Source organism: Halichoerus grypus, chromosome 1 (genome assembly GCF_964656455.1).
Source record: "Halichoerus grypus chromosome 1, mHalGry1.hap1.1, whole genome shotgun sequence".
In the NCBI taxonomy this organism is placed as follows: Eukaryota; Metazoa; Chordata; class Mammalia; order Carnivora; family Phocidae; genus Halichoerus; species Halichoerus grypus.
In genome coordinates this window covers 49,082,259-49,097,963 of record NC_135712.1, presented here as the reverse complement: position 1 = coordinate 49,097,963, position 15,705 = coordinate 49,082,259, and the positions used below count along the sequence as shown (strand labels likewise).

At 38.8% G+C, this 15,705-nt stretch overlaps 1 non-coding gene across 1 annotated transcript; it reads left to right on the top strand.

Moving 5' to 3' along the window:
• The first annotated feature begins 11,558 nt into the window (after positions 1-11,558).
• Positions 11,559-11,689, top strand: LOC118549724 (small nucleolar RNA SNORA18). The gene has a single exon (XR_004924203.1). It is a non-coding gene; the product is annotated as a small nucleolar RNA SNORA18 (small nucleolar RNA).
• Positions 11,690-15,705: the final 4,016 nt, after the last annotated feature.

Genomic DNA, 15,705 nt, shown 5'->3' with positions numbered 1-15,705 from the left:
TGCTCCACAGCCATATGTGACAAGTGGTGACCATATCAGATAGCACAAATATGGACCATTTCAGCAACAGCATAAATGCTGTTCAGCAATGCTGTTTTAGAGAAAAGCAAGCAATGTGTTACCCAGCCTTTAGCTATGAAACAATTCATGGAGGAAAGTTGAAGACATTATCAAATACATTTTTATAAACACTGCTATTTAAAGAAGGGGGGACATATCTGACCTCAACTCTCTAAATTTACTCTTTTTTTTTTTTTTTTTTTTTTTTTTTTGCGAGAGAGAGGATGAGACAGAGCACGAGAGGGAGGAGGGTCAGAGGGAGAAGCAGACTCCCCACTGAGCAGGGAGCCCGATGTGGGACTCGATCCCGGGACTCCAGGATCATGACCTGAGCCGAAGGCAGTCACTTAACCAACTGAGCCACCCAGGCGCCCCTTTTTAAGCTCTTTTTAAGAGTCACATTTGTTGGCCCTACTGTAAATAGGAAAACTGAAGCATGGAGAAGTATAATGCCCTGTCTAAATCAGGATGAATACTTAGGCCAAGTTTTGCAGAATCCAGCCCATAGGATGAGCTGAATGCTTTTAAAAAACAATTGTAATGTAAAAACTTTTACTCAGGCATGAACTTCCCAAATTGCCATGTCTCCACCACTCTTTATAGTCAAGCAGTTCTGCTACCTAGCTGGCCCACAAAGGCACTTCAGTTTTCTATACCTAATTTACAAAGCTGTAGAAGTTTTAGATTGAAAGAATGTTAGAGTTTAAAGGATCTCCGAAATATATTGTCCAGCCTTCTCACTTTACTAATGAGGCACAGATAAGTAATTTGTTCAACACTATACATTAAATTAGTAGCAGAATAGCAGGAAAATCAGACTTTCTCACTCCTGATACTGCATTCCCAATGCAACACTCTGTCTTTCTAGGTTTATCCCTATCTAAACACCCCCAATATAATATAAGCTTCAAGAGAGTAAGGCCTTTTAAATGAAATGATTTATCCCTGAAGACTAAAACACTAAGAACTTAATAAGCAGTCATTAATTTTTGTTAATTAAATGAGTAAGAGAAGTGGTGTGGGAAGTTAGAGGATTAATATTAATTAACTTAGGTTACCTGCCAGGTATTTTATACATGTAATCATATTTAATCCTTCCAAAAATAATGCAGGAGAAAAATTATTGCCACCATTTTATAGACGAGGAAACTAAATCTGGTAGGTGATAGTATGCAGTTTGTCTGATTCTGAAACCTCATCTTGTTTTCACTACAATGGTGCAGAGCTGTAACACAAAAAGCTTGGCAGGGCCAATACTAAAATTCTTGGTGTTAATGTACTTATGAATTCTGGGCAAGCTAAAACATAAGAAGAACACTTATAATACCATGGGCATTGTGCTGAGCTTTTTATAACTTAATATTATAGGTTAACTATTATTTTCACCCCTACTTCCCAGATGAGAAAATGAAGCACAGAGAATTTTATTTATTTTTTTAAATTATTTATTTAATTTCAATTTAAGTAACATATACTGTATTGTTAGTTTCAGGGGTAGAATTTAGTGATTCACCAGTTGCATATAACACCCAGTGCTCATTACATCCAGTGCCCTCCTTAATGCCCGTCACCCAATTACCCCATCCTCCCACCAACCTCCCCTACAGTAACCCTAGTTTGTTTCCTAGAGTTAAGACCTATAAAGAATTTATCAAACTCAACACCCAAAAAACAAATAATCCAGTCAAGAAACGGGCAGAAGACATGGACACTTCTCCAAAGAAGACATACAAATGGCTAACAGACACATGAAAAAATGTTCAATATCACTAGCCATCAGGGAAATACAAATCAAAACCACAATGAGATACCACCTCACACCAGTCAGAATGGCTAAAATTGACAAGGCAGGAAACAACAAATGTTGGCGAGGATGCGGAAAAAGGGGAACCCTCCTACACTGTTTGTGGGAATGCAAGCTAGTGCAGCCACACTGGAGAACAGTATGGAGGTTCCTCAAGATGTTACAAATAGGGCTACCCTATGACCCAACAATTGCACTACTAGGTATTTACCCCATAGATACAGATGTAGTGAAAAGAAGGGGCACATGCACCCCAATGTTCATAGCATCAATGTCCACATCATTAGTTTTTGATGAACTAATGACAGCACCACCCTAGGTCCAGCCATACCCCATCTGAAAATCCAATCACCAAAATAAAAAGAAGCTGGATGAATGGTTTCAGGAAAGAACTGGTGAAGTTCCACTGAGCTATATTACTGTTTAGTCTCCATGTCCATAATCATAACAGGGTTTTAAAGAGTCTTCACATTCTTCTTTAGAATAAATTATATACTTCCTGAAAAGTACATTTTTTAAAAAAAAATTTTATAATATGTGGAGTGCAGTAATGAAGATATGATGACCTTTTAGCCTTCATACTATATCAATGGTCTCTTGAGCACATATTGACCTTGACGTTATTTTAGATGGTACTTAGCTCAGATCAATAAATCTTGATTGTGGATATCAACTGCAGTCAATATCTGCTTATTACAGCTAGAATACAAATGAGTAAGCAGGACTTCAAGTGAAGATTACCAATAGCATTTATGTTTTCTCATTATAAGATCTTAAATCTTAGTTCTAAAAATGTCCTAAGTTAAAATTATTATTAAGGATTTATAGAATCAAGTCCTTTCTTTTTGTTATATGACAGGTATGGAACACACTCCTGGGGAATGATTATGAAAGTCAAAGAAAGAACACTATTTCATATTAAATTCTTTGCCATGAAATGTAAAATTTCCGGGTCCATTAAAAGTCCACAGAGAAGTTCCTTAGTACCCAGGCCAGAGCTGGTCCTCAGTCACCTAGCAAGCAGGAAACAGTCCCCTGGTATACACGTGAACCAAGGCTGGTGGGTGGGCAGATATGAGAGGGAGTGCCAAAGTGCCAGTGTGGGCACAGACCTGAAGTGTGTGGTATCTATTCTGGGAAAGCCATGAGAAACAACCCTCCAAGGTACAGGTGAGCTGCGGCTGGGTGATACACATGCAGGGAGATTCAGAGCACCTTTTCAGGCTCAACCTTGACCTATGTAGTGCCTGCACTGGGGGGAACCACAGGATGTGGCAAGGCAACAAGATCGCTGAGAGTAAGTGTGCTGTGAGCACACATGAGGCATAGCACCATTGGATGACCTCTTCACACTCCTGCTCAGCTGACCCATCATGTGGCATTAGCAAGAAAAAACAAAACACAGTATACCAGACCCAGTAAGAGACGATCCCTTACTCTAGTAATGTCCCTCCAGTGACATTTTGTCCTACTGACAAAGCTTAATGTTTTTATATCTTTTGCTTCTACAAATTCTTTACATGTTAAAAATATCACTTTAATTCATCATATATGTATATATATGATATATATACAATATACTATATATATAGTTTATTGTTTGGGGACATAGAGGAGATTTCAATTTTTTGCCGAAAATCTATTAATTTTCCTTTTATCTAGTTTATTTTGTCTACATGCTTAGAGATAATTTTCCCTACCTAAGGTGAATCACCTACATCATCTTCTAGTCCATTTTCTCTTCATATAAAATTTAATCCATAGAAAATTTTCTTTTGTATATGACATAAGGTAGAAATCTTAATTTTATTCTTCCCCAAATGTTTTGTGATTATCCTAAAGGTTAAATGAGCTATTATTTTCCCTTTAATTTTCTTTATCTGATGTCATATAATTAAATATTTATGTCTATAGAAAGGAGAAAAAAAATATTTCATAGATACCTATGAACCCATTTTACATAGGTAACAAATGTTACTACATTACAATGTTGTCTTAAAAATTTTTTTTAAAGGAAACAAAGTGTTATCTAGAAAGATATAACTCCTCTGTCTATCCTGTCCATCTCCCTTCTTCCCCCAAAGTAGCTAACATCCTAAAGTTGGGATCTCTAGCTTGCATATTTTAATATTTCTATTACATATGATTGTGTACATATTTGTATTTTAATAAGTATATGTAAATGGTGTACTTTATATATCCTTTACCAACTTTTTTTTACTCAACATTACATTTTTCAGATATATCAAGTTCACACACAAGCTTCATTCATTTTAATACTGTATAGTGTTCTATTTCATAAATAAATCACATTTTATTTGTCCATTCCCTACTACTTAGAGACAGTGTGAACAAAGTGGATGTAATGACTTACATTCTCATCCACAACACATGAGGGGCACCATTGTTCCAAACCCCCACAGATTGATGTTATCAGAAATTTGTTTTTGCAGATCTATTGGTTATAGAATGTTATCTCATTTTTATCTTAATTTGTATTTTCCTAAGGACTAGCAAGATTATATATACAGGCCGTTCAAATTTACTCTTCCATGAATTGCTTATTCATAACCTTTGCCCATTTTTCTTAGAGAAACATTCAACCAGGTGGTCAATTGCTTTGGTGTGCAGAGCTCTGGGGTAAAGGTAGACTAATTTGCACAGGGAGCCCAGGTTCCTCCCAAGAAGTAAAAAATGGAAACACTAAGTTCTGAATCACAGCAATCTTGCAATATTGTTACACTTTTGGAAATGATTACTAGATTACTACTAGTAGTAGTCATAATGATAACAGGAACATACATTTTCTATAAATCTTGTAGGTGCCAGGTACTTTGCTTGTTATATGTTGTCTCATTTAATTTTCATAACAATGATAAATTCTATTACTATCTTTATTTTATAGATGAGGAACCTGAAACTCAGAAAGTTAGATAAAAGCTTAAGTCACTCAACTAAAAAGAAGCAAAGGCAAATTCAAATCCAGTTCACATGACTGCAGAACTCAGAATCTTGATTAGGCACTCTATACATTGAACCCAAGTACATAGGGAAGCCAATATAGGGTCTTAGACTGGAAATAAATCATCATCAAGTGATGAACATCTCTGAAACTGGATTAAGACCAATCCTCAATAGAGGACACCATATGGCACAGAGAAACCCTAAGTAGAGGACCAATGAAAATTTGCAATTACCTTGGAAATATAATTGACAGCCTTTGGTATGAGAAAGCCATCTGAACAACTTGGGATAGTTTGGAAGGAGAAGCACTCAAATAAGAGATGCTAGACTTTCTGCTAATAAGGACATGTTGGGGCGCCTGGGTGACTCAGTCGCTAAGCGTCTGCCTTTGGCTCAGGTCATGATCCCAGGGTCCTGCTCAGCGGGAAGGCTGCTTCTCCCTCTCCTGCTGCCCCTGCTTGTATTCCCTCTCTCACTGTCTCTCTCTGTCAAATTCCTTTAAAATCTTTAAAAAAAAAAAAAAAAAAAAAGGACATGTTGTAGTTTGAATGATTAATTGGCTGGCAAAATAAAGAATATGTGATATATTGTTACACCTAGCTGGTGAAGTGAATCATTTTGTGTATATAAACCTAACCTATAATGTATATTCATATACATTAGTGGATTGTGGATTTATAACTGCTGCTTAGAGGAAGGTGGAGAAGTTTAGAAGACAGCCATAGCCTTTTGAGTTGATAAAACAAATGGTAACTATGCTCTTCCATAATACAATGCAGGAAGTTTTGTCAACTAGAAAGGATACATTTTAGGGTAAAGCCACTATAATATTACGTATTTTCTTACTTTGGTATGTCACTCTGAATCAGAGATTAGTCAATAATTTATAACCTAGTGTAAGCTTTATAATCTTTTTTTTTAATTTTATTTTATTATGTTATGTTAGTCACCATACAATACACCATTAGTTTTTGATGTAGTGATCCACGATTCATTGTTTTTGTAGAACACCCAGTGCAGCTTTATAATCTTTAGTTTTTTCTATTCATCATTTATCCAGCACTGATTTTTTTTTTTAATTTGAAGCACCTTGCTGTTACTTTTTGTTTAAAAAAAGAACACTGGTTTGGAATGAGCTTCACAATTTTATTCATGAGATATAACCATCCTTATATCAATAGTAACTGCTCAGTTATAATTAATCATTTTAGAGAACATGTTATTGCTTCTTATAAATCAGCTGCTGCTTCTAATTTTACAAAATGTGTTTCAATGAATTCCCATCTATACTGTTGTCATATTTCCATTTTTTTTTAATTTCCTTCTTAAATCCTTAGGGTTGGAAAGAATCTTAGAGATCCTCCAGCACAATTTTAATGATAAAAAAATTGTCACTCAGACAAGGTAAGGAACTTATTCAAGATTCTATCTTTCATTAGTGGCAGACCTAGGGCGAAAAGCCAGTTTCCAGAGTATTCCACCAAGTGCACTTTCCACTACGTGTAAACTTCCCAAACCCCTACCTAGAATCAGAAAAAGCACATCCCATTCACAATTATGCATTCATTTTATTTTTCACTAATTGAGGCTAGGAGAATATCTAAGACAAATCATATTACTATAGATGATATAAATATAAATATAGATATATTTGCCTTAGATATTTTAACTCTTTGCCTCTCCTTACCATCCTCCCTCAGCTACTGCACAGACTATAGTCTCAATAAACTGGAAGAAGGATCCCAGCATCCCATTCTCACAGGATCATTCCGGTTAGGAAGGCTCTCAATGAATGAATGAATAATAATTTATTATTTCATCCAATATTTTTTTAAAGATTTTATTTATTTATTTGAGAGAGAGAGAAGGAGAGACAGAGTACAAGCAGGGAGAGGGAGAAGCAGGCTCCCCGCAGAGCAGGGAGCCGGATACAGGGCTCGATCCCAAGACCTTGGGATCATGACCTGAGCCGAAGGCAAACGCTTAACTGACTGAGCCACCCAGGTGCCCCTCATCCAACATTTTTAAGCACATAGTATTTTACAGACACTTTGGGGGGGGCGGGGGCTTGGGGTACTAGTGCAATTCTAATATCTACATGGTTATCAGTAAGCCCACTTTCCTAAAATTCCTCATGTATGTCTTATTTATATGATTTTTCCCCCAAATCACAACTATGAAAAAAGTAGGTTGGTGATATTATGTAACATTAATGGCCCTAATTTATTACCCTTCCTGTATTCACATCCTTTGACATATGACTTTCCCATCTCTCCTATGGCCATGTGAGTCGTTCAGTGGAATGTCAACTGGTGTGTTGGGACCAAAGGCTGGAAAGGCACCTGCCTGTTTGGGATGGCTCTCTTGTACTAAGAGTAAGTGCATTTTAAATTTTAATAGATTTTTTTTCAAATTAGACCACAGAGTTATACTATTTCTTCATGTTGTTCTCATTAATAATAAAGTCCTCCAAATAATCCCATGAGGTAGTCACTATTATTATCCATATTTTACAGGTGAGGAAACTGAGGTACAGAGAAATTAGGTGACTGACTTGGCCAAAGACATGGAGCTAATAAGTGGTGGTGTCAGGACTCAAATGCAGGCCCACTTTCTTAACCCTTTCACTTGCCTCTCCCTTGTACTGCCTTGTGCAACCATCACCACAATCCACATTTTCATCCTGCCTAAATGAAACGCTATGCCCATTAAACATCAAGTCAACATACCCCTTTCTCCCAGCCTTTGGAAACCACCATTCTACTTTCTGTTTGACTAATATAGATACCTCATATAAGTAGAATCATACAATATTTGTCCTTCTATGATTGGCTTGTTTTACTTAGCATAATGTCCTCAAGTTTCATCTATGTTGTAGAATATGTCGGAATTTCCTTCCTTTTTAAGACTGAAGAATTTTCCATTGTATGTATATGCCACATTTTGTTTATCCATTTATCTAGTAATGGACGTGGTTTGTATCTACCTTTTAGTTATTGTGAATAATGCTGCTATGAACATGGGTGTACAAATATCTGCACCTGTCCTTGCTTTCATTGATTTAGAGTATATACCCAGAAGTTAAATCACTGGGTCATATGATAATTCTATGTTTATGTTTTGAGGAATTGCCATGACATTTTCCACAGTGGCTCCACCATTGTGCATTCCCATCAACAATGCACAAAGTTTCCAATTTTTCCACATCCCTGCTAACACTTATTTTTTTGTTTTTTTAATCAAAATACTAATGTCTTCTCTCAGCTCAGAAAAAAATATTCTTCTATCATCACCTTGATTATATCATTCCTTCTAATCTCTCTAGTCTCTCCTTATAGACGTTTTACCGGGTAGATACTGGGATTTCTGAAGGTCTTGCATGCCTTGTGAGTTTTTGTGCCTCATATACTGAACGACATCCTTCCAAGTTTCACAATTTTCATCTCTTTTCACACTATATTCTGAGGAAACTTCTTGGCTTGATCCTTCCATAAAACTAATTTGATTTTCAACCACACCTATTCTATTATTCAATTTTTCAACTGAAATTTTTAGGTAATTTGTGTGATTTACTTCAGCAGTTGGGGAGTATGAATTTAGTCACATCATTTACGTTTTTCAATTGCCCTTTAGCTGACAACTAACCCTTTCTTGAGATAGTCCTTCTTCTCCCTAAATTTTACAGGACTTCAAAAAGTTTGCCCCAGTTCTCAACCAGCTGATAGAGAGAACTTGAGTGTGATGAGTCTAATATGACCACTTTTGTCATTGACCATAGGGATGCTTTTGAAAACTATTATAACACCTCGCCCATCACTGTAGTTTTGCCTGAAGAGGTACAGGCCCTTGCACAAGTTTCTCTGATGCCCTAGGTCTAAACTGCAAGGATATAGCTCTTTCAGCTCATATGCAAGCTTAACAATTATTTTCTACCATCACCAATCTGCCAAGGTGGTTGCGTTCACAGGTATTTGTTGTTGTGGCTGCATGATATCCCATACCCAACCCCTCCAAGTTAACCTTTCACTTTAATGTTGACCCTTGCACAATTGTCCAGATTCTACCTAACCCCATGGTGAGTTCCTCCCTGAGAAACTTGATGTCTCTTATGCCTCTGGACTTTTCACAGACCTAGTCAGCCAGAGAAGTACTAAGGACATTAAACCTCAAAAGGGAAAGAGTAGACCTTTCCTCTTGGGTAATTTCTTTTTCCTTAGGCAAACATTCCCATCTCCTTTCCAGTAACCAACTCAGCATTCCAAAGTCAGATTAAAGGCAGCTTTTGTCAGCCAAAGAAGGTCATATTATCCCTTTTCATCTGGGCAATGGGTTAATTGTGTTCTTTCAAGTGACACTTTTCTGAATGAAAATTAGTTCCAGAGTGACTGGTCTTATCTATATATATGAAGAAGCTTTGGGGAATTAAGAACTTTACATTCTACATCATCAGTTCACCCGTTACATTTATTTCAACAATCATGTAGAGGTTTTCCAATTTCTATAAATTCTCTCATATACTTTACTTTTTCTTAGCAGTGTATTCTAGTTGTATGAATATAGTGTCCCCTCAAATCTCTTTGAAAATACTAAATTGTTTTAATAATCTTTTCTATATTTCTCCAGCAATTCAATTTCTTAAAGAATCATATTCATTTATTAAAGTTGGTAACTCATTTTTATGCTGTTATTTTTCCTTAAATATCTGGAAACTCAACTATTTATATGTGACAGTTTAGGAGAACTGATATATATGGCCAATGTGAAAGTCACAGTTCCCTTGATAATGAATTTGATTGCAAAGGAAAGAAGCCATAGCTATGATGAGTGAGCTGTGATCTGTCATCAGAGATTCCTCTCTGTTAGGGTAGGTAGGAGCTTGCTGTCAGGATGTGGAAAGGTTTCCCCTATTGGCAGCTGATATCACATGGGAGTACCACCCAACTTCTCTTTTTAGCTCCGATACTCACTATAAATGTCCCTGCTTACCCCTAATGACAAAACCCATCCACCCCTTTATTGGTTTTCAAAATATTTGTGCCAGGTCTTCTAGAGCTGGAAATGTATGCATTTTCCAGGTACTTGGAATGTCCTAGTTTTACTGGTCTTCCTACTAAGTATCCAATAGAAGATTCCTGCCGCTAGCTCCTAATGATTATAATCTTGGGGTTTTTCCAAAGTTCTGTTCAAACTAAACAAAAACAAAACTCCCTTCTTCCTCCATTACCATCCTCTTTCATTTGTATTAGCTGCAGTTATCAGTTCTATCTGGTTACTCCATCGATCCAAACCCATTTGCTTTATATCTTCCAGAAATTTGTTGCTTCTGCTAATATCAGCCTTCATATTTCCTAGTACTGTTACATTGTTTTTCTTAATTTTATATTTATTCACTCATTCCAGTGGACCGTTGGGGACGGAAAAGAAAATCTGTGTGCTTAGTCATCCAGAAGGCACTTAGCTCCGAAATGACCTTTTCTCTTACTTTTCTTTTTCCCTTTTTTCTTAATTATTTGTATTTCATTGCTTTTTATTTCATTTCTTTTTATTCAAATGGCTTTTAAGTAGTAGGATAGTGACAAGAGCACTGGTATAGGAGTTATGATTCCTTTATTCTAATCATGCTTTTGCCATTATTAAACAGGGCCTGGCTCATGGTAGGCGCTCAATAAGTATTTTGGAACAAATGAATGAATGAAGTAAATTACAATCCAGACTTCAGCTCTCTCTAATGTAAAATTAGGAGGCCTCTGTAAGTAACAGCAAGTTATGATTCTTCTTGGGCTGGATAGAAAACATTTATCATCACTTAAAGGGAGGCACCAAGAAGAGAGAGGGTCTCAGCATGTGAGCAGAAATGCAGCAATATGCGATCACATAAGGGGCAAGCTAAGACAAAAAACTGTGATCAAAAACCTAAAAGGAGACCTTTGACATCAGAGTCTCACGGAAGTTCAAAGCAATCATAATTAGGCTTAACAACTGATTCTCAGGGGGCTATAGAACTGTGATCAGGCCAGAGGGCCACTAAGCACTGAATTAACCAAGAGAGAGATAAAAACACAGTCTGCCTTTGAAAGAACCCATATTAACACCGTCTCCCATTTTCTAGACCCACTTCATAAAAACTAACATAGGTAAAATCCTCTGGGGCCAAGGGCCTGACAACCATGCCCTGAGAAATTCCCCAATATCCTCCAACCTGACTTAAATGCTTCCACCAGGCCATCCAATGGCAATGAGATTTCCAAGTCAGCTGGTGAGTTTCAAACACACATACAACTTGGGTAATTCTCTACCATATGCAGTCATCCAAAACAATTCATTAGCAATGATATTGCTTGGCAGAACTAAAAGTCATAATCACGAAAAATGTCTTCAGTGGGTTCTTTACATTTTGAATCACCTTATTACTATGAAAACTATTTTATTATTCTATATCTGAGAATCCTAAGGAAACACAAGAGTTTGCAAATTACATATCTGTCTGATATGCTCAGTTCAGTGGTCTTCAAACACAATCACCTGGGGGGTTTGTTAAAGCACGCTGGTGGGTCTCCCCCCCAGAATTTCTGATTTGGAGCTGGAAGATAGGACCCACCACTCATGACAGGGAGATGATCACATGACTTATACAATTGAGCCTAGTGTGGCATCCACCTAAGCCACATCCTCGGGTATATATATCTACTGGGATGTTTTTAGCTGCAAGTATCAAAAAAACCTCACTCCACTTGAGGTACATCCCCATGGGCTTTTTTTCTATAGACCTACATCATTGGAAATGCCTCAAAGAGTAAATACGTGGTTTGCTTTCCTCGCAGAATTATGTTTAAATCTGTGAGAAAGAACTATAAGACAGGGCTACTAAAACTATTTTAAGACTTAATAGTCAAGGAGGGGGAAAGATGGTGGAGGAGTAGGGGACCCTATTTCAACTGGTCCCCGGAATTGAGCTGGATATCTACCAGACCACTCTGAGCACCCACGAAACCAGCCTGAGATGTAAGAAGATCTGGATCTCTACAAACAGAATATCGCAGGCGGTTGGTTTTGAGGTACCAAGCAGAGAGCCGTGATTCTGCGGGCAGATATCAGAGGATAAACGGAGGCGGGAGGGAGCCTGGACGTGGGGATCCTATACCGCCGGTGAGTGACAGCCTCGAGTGCTGTGGACGGGACACAGACTCGCAGATCGGTAGCATCAGGAAAGGACTTTAGGGCAGCCCCCGGGGTGGAAAACCAGACTGGCGGGGTCACGTGCACGCGAACCGCAGCCCCCCGGACAGAAACCCGGAGCGACAGTCGCGTGCACCCGATCTGCAGCCTCCAAGACGTAAACCCGGTGCACCGGGGTCCTGCCGGTGAACTGCAAACCCCGGGTGGAAACCCCGAGCAGTGGAGTCGCACGCGCACGCGCGCATGAACTGCAGTCCCCAGGACAGAACCCTGAGCAGCGGAGTCGCGTGCGAGCGAACTGGGAGCGGCTGGGCTTTTAGAAGCACAAAGGGCAGAGACGTGCCCCGACCTGGAGGCAGGACTGGGAGAGCTGCGGAGGGGCGCACAACCCAGGCCACTGCAGTTTATAGCAGCAAGGACAGAAACGGAGACAGTGTGGCCTGGAGAGCTCACTGAAGAACAGACTGAGGTCTCTCTGCTCTGAGGCAGAGGGTTGGAAATGGTCTCTTCTGCTCTGACTCGCGCGCGGAAAGCCGCCAGGGAAAGGCGCCAGAGAACAAAAGCCCCAAAGACTGATTCCCACTGAGCCCATCCCCCACCACAGGGGCGCAGGGCAACTCCGCCCAAACAGGGTTGCCTGAGTAACAGCGCGGCAGGCCCCTCCCAGAGAAGACAGGCTGGGAAAACAAGAGGCCAGCAACCCTAAGGTCCCTAGAAAACAGGCATCTTGCTTGGGTTCTGGTCAACAATTTGGACTCTATACATTCCCTCAAATACCCATCAACAGAATGACTAGGAGAAGGAGCCCCCAAAACAGAAAAGACTCAGAGATCATGACTTATGCTGCAGATTTACAAATGGATGCAGATATAACCAAGATGTCAGAGATGGAATTCAGGCTAGCAATTGTGAAGACAATGGCTAGAATGGAGAAATCAATTAATGGCAACATAGAATCTCTAAGGGCAGAAATAAAAGGTGAATTGGCAGAACTTAAAAATGCTATCAATGAGATCCAATCCAATCTAGATAATCTAACAGCTAGGGTAACTGAGGCAGAAGAGAGAATAAGCAACCTGGAAGACAATATAATAGATAAAAAGGGAAAAGAGGAGGCCAGGGAAAAACAACTCAGAATCCATGAAAATAGAATCAGAGAAATAAGTGACACCATGAGGCGTTCCAATGTGAGAATAATTGGAATCCCGGAGGGAGTGGAGAGAGAGATAGAGGACTAGAAGATGTATTTGAGCAAATCATAGCTGAGAACTTCCCTAATCTGGGGAATGAAACAAACGTTCGAGTCATAGAGGCAGAGAGGACCCCTCCTAAGATCAAAGAAAACAGGCCAACACCCCGGCATGTAATAGGAAAACTTGCAAATCTTAGAACCAAGGAAACCATCTTAAGGGCAGTTAGGGGGAAGAGATTCCTTACGTACAGAGGAAGGAACATCAGAATAACATCAGACCTATCCACAGAGACCTGGCAAGCCAGAAAGGCCTGGCAAGACATATTCAGGGTACTAAATGAGAAGAACATGCAGCCAAGAATACTTTATCTGGCAAGGCTTTCATTTAGAATGGATGGAGAGATGCAGAGCTTCCACGACTGCAGAAACTGAAAGAATATGTGACCACTAAGCCGGCCCTGCAAGAAATATTAAGGGGGGTTCTATAAAAGGAGAAAGACCCCAAGAGTGATATACAACAGAAATTTACAGGGACAATCTATAAAAACAACATCTTCACAGGCAACATGATGACAATTAATTCATATCTTTCAATAATCATTCTCAACGTGAATGGCCTAAACGCTCCCATAAAATGGCACAGGGTTGCAGATTGGATAAAAAGACAGGACCCATCCATATGCTGTCTACAAGAGACTCATTTTGAACCTAAAGATACATCCAGACTGAAAGTGAAGAGATGGAGATCTATCTTCCATGCCAGCAGACCTCAAAAGAAAGCTGGGGTAGCAATTCTTATATCAGACAAATTAGATTTTAAACTAAAGTCTGTAATAAGAGACACAGAAGGACACTATATCATTCTTAAAGGGTCTATCCAACAAGAAGATCTAACAATTGTAAATATCTATGCCCCCAACATGGGAGCAGCCATCTACATAAGCCAACTGTTAACCAAAATAAAGAGTCATATTGATAACAATACGTTAATTGTAGGAGACCTCAATACTCCACTCTCAGCAATGGACAGATCATCTAAGCAGAAAATCAACAAGGAAACAAGAGCTTTGAATGATACATTGGGCCAGATGGACCTCATAGATATTTACAGAACATTCCACCCTAAAACAACAGAATACTCATTCTTCTCGAGCGCACATGGAACTTTCTCCAGAATAGACCACATACTGGGTCACAAATCAGGTCTCAATCGATACCAAATGATTGAGATTATTCCCTGCATATTCTCAGACCACAATGCTCTAAAACTGGAACTCAATCACAAGAAAAAATTTGGCAGAAATTCAAACACTTGGAAGTTAAAGACCACTCTGCTCAAGAATGTTTGGGTCCACCAAGAAATCAAAGAAGAACTTAAACAATTCATGGAAATCAATGAGAACGAAAACACATCGGTCCAAAACCTATGGGATACTGCAAAGGCAGTCCTAAGGGGGAAATACATAGCCATCCAAGCCTCACTCAAAAAAATAGAAAACTCCCGAATTCACCAACTAACTCTACACCTTAAAGAACTAGAGAAAAAGCAACAAACGATGCCTAAGCCACGCATTAGAAGAGAAATAATTAAAATTAGAGCAGAAATCAATGAATTAGAAACCAGAAACACAGTAGATCAGATCAATGAAACTAGAAGTTGGTTCTTTGAAAGAATTAATAAGATTGATAAACCACTGGCCAGACTTATCCAAAAGAAAAGAGAAAGGACCCAAATTAATAAAATGATGAATGAAAGGGGAGAGATCATGACTAACACCAAGGAAATAGAAACAATTATTAGAAATTATTATCAACAACTATATGCCAATAAACTGAGCAATCTGGATGAAATGGAGGCCTTCCTGGAAACCTATAAGCTGCCAAGACTGAAACAGGAAGAAATTGACAACCTGAATAGGCCAATAACCAGTAACGAGATTGAAGCAGTGATCAAAAACCTCCCAAAAAACAAGAGTCCAGGGCCTGATGGATTCCCTGGGGAATTCTATCAAACATTCAAAGAAGAAATAATACCTATTCTACTGAAGCTGTTTCAAAAAATAGAAACAGAAGGAAAACTTCCAAACTCATTCTATGAGGCCAGCATTACCTTAATCCCCAAACCAGGCAAAGACCCCATCAAAAAGGAGAATTTCAGACCGATATCCCTGATGAATATGGATTCCAAAATCCTCAACAAAATCCTAGCTAATAGGATCCAACAATACATTAAAAGGATCATCCACCACGACCAAGTGGGATTTATCCCCGGGATGCAAGGGTGGTTCAACATTCGCAAATCAATCAATGTGATAGAACACATTAATGAGGGAGAAGAACTATATGGTCCTCTCAATTGATGCAGAAAAAGCATTTGACAAAATACAACATCCTTTCCTGATTAAAACTCTCCAGAGTATAGGGATAGAGGACATTCCTCAAGCTCATAAAATCCATCTATGAAAAACCCACAGCGAATATCATCCTCAATGGGGAAAAGCTGAGAGCC